The following is an 8,459-nucleotide window of genomic DNA, read 5'->3' as shown; positions in this document are numbered from 1 at the left end:
GCAAACGCATGGTACACACACATGCAGGTATTCATACATACACATAAAGTAAACGTGAATAAATAAAAATGTTTCACCCTATACTCCTACAATAAGATAAAATGCATTTAATCCTATAAATTTTGCAGCACTGTGTTGGGAATTGGTTCTAATGCTTTGTCTTAATTTGATTCCCAAAAGCTGCACTTCCAGACCGGAAGGTCCCCGCCCCCAGCTGGCTTCGATTGGTAATAAAGACTTGCCATAGAGCCAATGGCTGGGCAGGTAGGAGGCAGGACGGAGGAGGAGAGGAAGAAGAGAGAATTACCATGACTTGGGCGAGGGATCAGATTTAAGAGCTGCAGGAGAAAATTCATCCAGCAATGTAGGTGGAGGGGAAAGTGGCCCTATGGGAGGGGGGCTGCCCAGGTAGCAGGACAGCAAAGTTAAAATATAGATTTAGAAGGTATTAAGCCAGGAATACAGGGAAATATGCTAGCTGCAGGGAGGTTTAGAAGTGCCCAACCACTGAGCTAGTCAATGCATATCAAAATTAGCTGACGCTTGCGCGCGCGCGCATGTGTGTGTGTGTGTGTGTGTGTGTGTGTGTGTGTGTGTGTGGCTGGCGCGCGCATGCGTGTGTGTGTGTGTGTGTGTGTGTGTGTGTGTGTGTGTGTGTGTTTCATTCGTTAATCCAGAGCTCTGCGAGAGCGACCCACCAGGAGCCAAAGCGGTTTAACCAATTCACCGCTACAGCACTGTGCAAAGACGCCAGCAAACAACTATATCCAGCAGCAGAGAAATGGACAAAGCAGCTGAGAGTTGAATGAGGAACTAAGTCATGTATGGACCTTGAAAGCGTGTAAAGGGGGTCAAACACACACAGTCAGGGACAGTGCAATCTCCTTATATAAAACGCCCAGAAAAACCGGGAGTAGTGGCCCATGCCTTTAATCCCAGCACTGGTGAGGCAGAGGCAGGCAATTTCTGAGTTCGAGGCCAGCCTGGTCTACAAAGTGAGCTCCAGGACAGCCAGGGCTATACAGAGAAACCCTGTCTCGAAAAACCAAAAAATAAAAATAAAAAGATAAAAAAATAAAACGCCCAGAAAAGGCAAATGCATCAGACAAAGCAGCCATCACCCCTCAGCTGCTTACAGTAAGCAGGGTGACGAAGCAGTGGGCGTGGCTGCTTATGGAGGTGGAGGTTCAGGGGACTGAACAAATGTTTTGGAACAAGATAGATGTGATGGTCAGGCAACATCACAAATACTGGAAATTTGGAAATTCCACAGAATTCTGTGCTTTAAAATGCTTAACTTTATGTTCTGTGAGTCTTACTCAACTTTTAAAAAGAAAGAAAGGATAAAGTAAGGCCATGAGTACCAGGGCCCTGTGAATTGTTCTGTATAGCCAGCTGTTGCCTGCTTCATGAACCTGAGCTCTTTTCCTAACAAAGAAAGTCGCAGCCACTGAAGAGAAGCAGGGCTACACACACACACACACACACACCCATCAGACTTCCGAGGTGTCAGAGCAGGAAATCATCGGGCTGAGCAGTAGCTCTTCATCCCTGACCTTCCCGTGACCTCACTGAATGATTCCTCTGTGAGTTTGTGAAGTCAATTATTCACCTGCTGGCCAAGGCGCTGGTGTGGCAGAAACCACCTCTGACTGCTGTCCTCTTGACACTGCTGGCCTTCTATGGGCCAGCACAGTGCTTGGCGCCTCTCATGATAACTACACTGAATCCTACAAGCCCCTCCCCCTACAATTTCCCCCCAAAAACTAAAGATTCCATACCACTGGGGAGAGCTGGAAGAGGGGGGAGGGCCGGCAAACATTGTACAAAATTCTCAAAGGATTAATTTTTTTTTTAATTCTCTTATAATAAACATTGGCACAAACAGTACTATAATTGTAAGAAAAATTGTAAGACATTTTCTTTGACCTAAAAGTTAATTTATATATATATATATATATATATATATATATAAAGCAATGAGCTATCACAGCCCCTAAAATAGTCTGACTCAGACATTGCACATCCTCCCGTTGATGGACATCTGTCTGGATAATACTATCATCACTTCTCAGAGAAAAAAACTGGAGCTTAAATTACAGAGAGCTAAAAATAATAAGAATATATCCATAGCTAATAGATTTTTTATTAAGAGTATATGTTTCCATAGAAATGTTTCCTTAGGATGTGATGGCTTCCCTTCCCTCCTCCCCTCCCAGATCCTCTCCACCTTTCCATCCATCTAACGCCACATCTTCTTTCTCTCTAGCTTTAAAAAATGAGTAGGCAAATAAAAATTAAGAAGTAAAAACAGCAAACAACAAAAAAAAAAAAAAAGAAAAGGATTGAAAAGCACATACATGGTATACATGCACAAACACAAGTGCACACACACACACGTGAGCACACACATGTGTGTGCACACACGCATGCACAGAGAGAGAGTGAGAGTGTACCACTGGGTCGATTGTGACTTGGCCATCTAATGCTGGGCATGGACCTTACACTTGAGTGTGGGCTGTAGACCCAGTGACACTTGGTTGGAAAAATGAGCTTTTTCCTTTGTGAGCAGTTGACAGTTGGAGATAGCTTCTGGGTTAGGGATGAGGGCTGGTGACCTCCTCTCAGCAATGGGACCCCACATGGAGTAGGCCTGTGCAGCTGTGCGTGCTGCCATGGTTGCTGGGAGCCCACGTGTGCATCAGCCCTGTTGTGTGGAGGACACTGTGTTCTTTGTCCTCCATTCCCACTGTTCTTGCAATCTTTCTTCCTCCTCTTCTAAAAAGTTCCTGGGGTCCTAAAGATAGGGGGTTGATGGAGACATCCCATCTAGGTTGAGCCATTCAAGGTCTCTCAGTCTCTGCCAGTGTCCAGCTGTGGGTCTCTGAGTTCACTCCCACCTACTGCAGGAGGAAGCTCCTCTGATGTTGGCCGACCTGGAAGTATAGGAGAATATCACTAGGAGTTATATTGCTACATTTCTTTATGGCTAATAGATTTTAAACAAGGATTCCAAGACAACTCAACAAACAATATTGGGACACACAAAAGCAGAAACTATACCCACCCCTACCTCATATCCTCTGCAAAAATTAACTAAAAGTAGACTGGTACACTACTTGAATGGTAGTGCACACCTTTAATCCCAGCCATTGGGAGACAGAGGCAGGGGGATCTTTATGAGTTCAAGGCCAGCCTGGTCTATAGAGTGAGTTCCAGAACAGCCAGAGCTACATAGAGAGACTCTGTCTCAAAAAAATTTTTTAATTAAAATAAAAATAACTAAAAGTAGATCAAAGATTTAAATGTAAGAATTAAAAACAGCCCAAGTGTGGTAGTACACACTTTTAATCCCAGGACTAGGAAGGAGAAAAAGGAAGATATACATTTGAGACCAGTCTGTTCTACACAGAGCGTTCCAAGCCAGCCACAGTACACAATGAGATCCTGTCTCAGAGAGAACTAAAAGTATAGCTTTTATAAGCAAGCGTAGATGTAAGCCTCCATAAGCAATGGTTTCTTAGATAGAGCAACCAATACCCAAGCAAATATGATGGCTGGAATGTGAAATGTTCTCCGTAGCATTTGAATACTTGGCTCCCAATTCATGCTGCTGTTTGGGAGTCTGGGGATCGTGGCCTCATTTTGGAGGAAGTATGTCACTGAAGGTGGACCTGGAGAGTTTAAAACTTGTACCATTTCAAATTTACGCTGTTTCCAACTTGTAGTCAGGAGCCCTGCTCCTGTGGCCACGCCTGCCACTTGCTGCCTGTCTCCCTGACTCTTACCTCTCTGGAACCACAGACCAAGCAAACCACAGGCCAAGCAAACCACAGACCAAGCAAACCACAGGCCAAGCAAACCACAGGCCAAGCAAACCACAGACCAAGCAAACCACAGACCAAGCAAACCACAGACCAAGCAAACCACAGGCCAAGCAAACCACAGGCCAAGCAAACCACAGGCCAAGCAAACCACAGGCCAAGCAAACCACAGGCCAAGCAAACCACAGGCCAAGCAAACCACAGGCCAAGCAAACCCTTTCCTCTCTAAGTCGCCTGGGCCAAGCCACTTTTATCACAGCAATAGAAATGTAACTAAGACACAACCGAAGAAAAATAATAGGTCAATTAGACTCTAAAAAGAGAAATAATTTTAGAAATTTTTGTGGGATGGGGTACAGTGCTTACCTGGAATGCACAAAGCCCTGGGCTTAATCTCCAGTACTACAAAAAGAAAATAATAATAATTTAGTTAATTAAGCAAATAAATAATAAAGTTTCCCACTTTGAAGGATGTGATCATCGAAAGTGAAGAGTTGTGTGTTTACCATACATAGCCTCTCTGCTTTGATGCTCCTGGCGCCTCCCTCAGTCTTAGAGACCCATGCAGACTTGGCTGAGTTCTCCTGGGTCTCCTTGTAGGAAGGTCTTTGAGAAGATATATCTTTTTTATTGTTGTTGTTTTGTTTTTGTTTTTTGTTTTTCGAGACAGGGTTTCCCTGTGTAGCCCTGGCTGTCCTGGAACCCACTCTATAGACCAGGCTGGTCTATAGAACTCAGAAATCCACCTGCCTCTGCCTCCCAAGTGCTAGGATTAAAGGTGTGCGCCACCACTGCTCGGCTGAGAAGATATATATTTGAGGCTAGCACCATAAGTCACCAAAAGGAGCAAGCAGGGTTCTCAGTGGAGGCCTAAAAATAGAGTGACTTCAACCCTGACCCTGTATGGTGGCACATGATTTTAAACCCAGCACTCAGGGGGCTGAAGCAGGGGCATCTCTGACTTAGAGGCCAGCCTGGTCTACATAGTGAGCTCCAAGACAGCCAGGGATATGTAGAGAGACCTGTTTTAAAAAAAAAAAAAATTAAATTAAATAAAAAGCGAATTCAGCCATACCCCTAGTCACCCACCACCCGGCTCTTTTTTCCCTAATGATAACTTTCCTGGCAGCCAGAAATACTCCTGGGCATTTTGAACAAGGTGTTTAGAATGTTAATGGATGAAAATGGGGTACGGTCACATTTATTTCCCATAAATTAACCTTGATGAACTTTATTGCCGTGTTTACCTTGACTACCACCTGTTGTTTGGCACCGGCTCAGCCCAGGGGGTGGAACTGTTCCCCTGGCAGGAGGATGTTAGCCAGAGGTGGTTAGAGGATGAGAAAGCTCAGCAGGTCGACGCTGTCACCCCATTGGAACCCTTCCTACCTCTTTCTCAATTTCACCTGTGTCAGCCGAGGGCTGCGGAATCCAGGGAGTGCGTCACTGCAGCGCTCTGACAAGGTCGCCTAAAGGAAAGCCCAGAAGAGATCGGTTTCTTTAGCGGGCCTTCTGTTTCCTGACCGCTACTGCCCCCTGGTGCTCAGACCTTTACACTCCACCAGCCCTGCCGCGAACATGACAGAATTCTAAAACAAGCCACAGACGTCATTTTTAATTCTCTAAATCATATTTTCTTTGTGGTACTGCAAGTCGAATCAGTGCCTGCGTGTGCTAGGGTCTTCAGCATCTCGTCCGGAAGAGGCTCTCATCCGTAGGCATACGTTCTGTTCACACAACCTGTTTTTACTTTTTTGAGATTCACCACTCTCTGTAATTGTCTGGGTCTACTGGAACGGAAACCACGTGATAGGTAGGGTTTCCCTCGTACAGTTGATCTCTGGTTTTTCTTTTCCTTTAAAAAAAATTTTTTTTTTTTGTTTGTTTTTCGAGACAGGGTTTCTCTGTGTAGCCCTGGCTGTCCTGGCACTCACTTTGTAGACCAGGCTGGCCTCGAACTCAGAAATCCGCCTGCCTCTGCCTCCCGAGTGCTGGGATTAAAGGCGTGCGCCACCACGCCCGGCTAATTTTTTTTTTTTTAATTTTATGTGACTACCTATTCGCTATCTTTAGACACACCAGAAGAGGGCGTAGGATCCCATTACAAATGGTTGTAAGCCACCATGTGGTTTTGAGCCACCATGTGGTTACTGGGAATTGAACTCAGGACCTCTGGAAGAGCAGTCAGTGCTCTTAACCGCTGAGTCATCTCTCCAGCCCACTGGTTTTTCTTTCTTTTTCTTTTGTTGTTTGGTTTGGGGGTTTTGGATTTTTGATTTTTCAAGACAGGGTTTCTCTGTGTGGCCCCTGACTGCCCTGAAACTGGCTCTGGAGACCAGGCTGACCTCATCTTCTGCTTCTGCCTCCAAAGTGCTGGGATTAAACGTATGTACCGGCAGTCTTCCAGCAACTGGAACTGTCTCTCTCGAAGGCTCATAGTAATATGCAAATGAGTTGTCACCTTCTGGGTCAGCCTACCCCAGCTGCTCTACAGTTGTTCTCTATCTGTCTCAGCAACCACTTTGCTGCCCTCACAGCACAGACCACAGCTTGGCTCTGGCTGGTCCCTCTCTTCTCCTGCAACCTTATTACTTCTTTTAGATTCTACAGTCCATACAGGGGCATCGGCTATGCACCATAGAGCCTGGCGTGTTGAGTTGAATATATACTTGTTGAATGAATATCCAACTGTTCCCAGTATTTCCTAGCCCTGCCCAAGGAAGTGATGTGCCCCTGTCCTCTCTCCTGTGATTTCCAAGAGCTGTATCCTGTGTCTCACTAGACCACAGAGATAGCCTGTGCATCACATGAGGTGGGGGGCTAGCTTTACGAAGAAGCAAGGCTAGTGTACAAAAAGAAAATGTCCCAGCATAAACCTGAAACTTGCCCATTCCCTCCATCTTTCCAAGAGTTCATCAGAACCCTCTTCCCAACACAGGTACCAAAAGCCAACCAGCAGAAGCTCCTGGTCCCATCTACCCACTCCTGGTATCCACACCAGCTCCTCTGGACTGCTCACACACAGCTAAGCACAGCAGCCCTCCGGATCACTGGCTCAAAAAGCAGGATTCTCAACTAAGCAAGGAGCATATGGGCTCAGAGATTGAAGTGGCAAGCATGGGTTCTGTGGGGCCGCTGCACCAGGTCCTCTGGGTATACCTTGTAGCTGTTAGCTTGGTGGTTTTGTGGGACTCCTAACTGTGGTAGCAGAAATGTCTCTGACTCTTTTGTCTGCTCTTGGTACTCTTTTCCTCCTACTGGGCTGCCTTGTCCAGACTCATTGTGAGAGCTTCTGCCTTGTCTTACTGTAGTCTGCCTTGTCTTACTGTAGTCTGCCTTCTTACTGTAGTCTGCCTTGTCTTACTGTAGTCTGCCTTGTCTTACTGTAGTCTGCCTTCTTACTGTAGTCTGCCTTGTCTTACTGTAGTCTGCCTTCTTACTGTAGTCTGCCTTGTCTTACTGTAGTCTGCCCTGTCTTACTGTAGTCTGCCTTGTCTTACTGTAGTCTGCCTTGTCTTACTGTAGTCTGCCTTGTCTTACTGTAGTCTGCCTTGTCTTACTGTAGTCTGCCCTGTCTTACTGTAGTCTGCCTTGTCTTACTGTAGTTTGTAGTTTGCCTTGTCTTACTGTAATCTGCCTTGTCTTACTGTAGTCTGCCTTGTCTTACTGTAGTCTGCCTTCTTACTGTAGTCTGCCTTGTCTTACTGTAGTCTGCCTTCTTACTGTAGTCTGCCTTGTCTTACTGTAGTCTGCCTTCTTACTGTAGTCTGCCTTGTCTTACTGTAGTCTGCCTTGTCTTACTGTAGTCTGCCTTCTTACTGTAGTCTGCCTTGTCTTACTGTAGTCTGCCCTGTCTTACTGTAGTCTGCCTTGTCTTACTGTAGTTTGTAGTTTGCCTTATCTTACTGTAGTCTGCCTTGTCTTACTGTAGTCTGCCTTGTCTTCTTACTGTAGTCTGCCTTGTCTTGTCTTACTACAGTCTGCCTTGTCTTACTGTCTTTGTCTTGTCCTGTTTGCCTGTTGTCTCTTGGTTGATGGGAGACAGAGAGGGAGTGTATCCCAGGGAGAGGGAAGCTGTGGGGGGAGCTGGGAGGAGTGGAAGGAGGGAAACTCTGGTTGGAATGTATTGTATGAGAGAAGAATCAATGTTCAACTAAAAAAAAAAAGAGCAAGATTCTGTTCCCTGTTTCTAAACTATAGCTGGACAAAATTCCACAATATCCTTAGGTGCTTCCCTTAGGAATTTTCCTTCCACATTAAGAGTCAGTCCTTGGGGAATATGGAACAGAACGCATGCCCCCCCCCCCCCACTACCACAAAAGCCAGAAAGAAGCTATGATGTGCACACGGGCACACACCTTAGGCTCCTAGGAGGGAACTGTGTCTGGTTTCAATGCAGGCCATCTCTCCACTTCAGTGGGCTCTGGCCTCCTCGATTCTAAGTTTGTGAAAGTAAATACCACAATAGGAGCATTCGTGGTAATGCTGGGGTCCAAATCAGCTAAGGGGTTGCACAGAGAAATGCAGCGAGGCAGAACCAGTGCAAGGAACAAACCTAAGAGGTCTGTCATCAGTGCCTGGAGGAATGGCTCCTCTGTTCAGAGCACTGGCTGCACCCTCAGAGGGCTGAGATTC

At 46.0% G+C, this 8,459-nt stretch overlaps 1 long non-coding RNA gene across 1 annotated transcript; it reads right to left on the bottom strand.

Moving 5' to 3' along the window:
- Nucleotides 1-2,257: 2,257 nt before the first annotated feature.
- On the bottom strand, nucleotides 2,258-5,260 carry LOC147005128 (uncharacterized). Its single transcript, XR_015046826.1, has 3 exons — nucleotides 5,072-5,260; nucleotides 4,191-4,226; nucleotides 2,258-2,936 (listed from the first exon to the last, which is right to left on the bottom strand). It is a non-coding gene; the product is annotated as an uncharacterized LOC147005128 (long non-coding RNA).
- Between the last annotated feature and the right edge of the window lie 3,199 nt (nucleotides 5,261-8,459).

The sequence above is a fragment of the Mus caroli genome, unplaced genomic scaffold, assembly GCF_978045245.1.
Source record: "Mus caroli unplaced genomic scaffold, Mus_caroli_1 scaffold_4, whole genome shotgun sequence".
In the NCBI taxonomy this organism is placed as follows: Eukaryota; Metazoa; Chordata; class Mammalia; order Rodentia; family Muridae; genus Mus; species Mus caroli.
The sequence above is the reverse complement of the archived record's forward strand: the minus strand, read 5'-3'. Positions and strand labels throughout refer to the sequence as shown.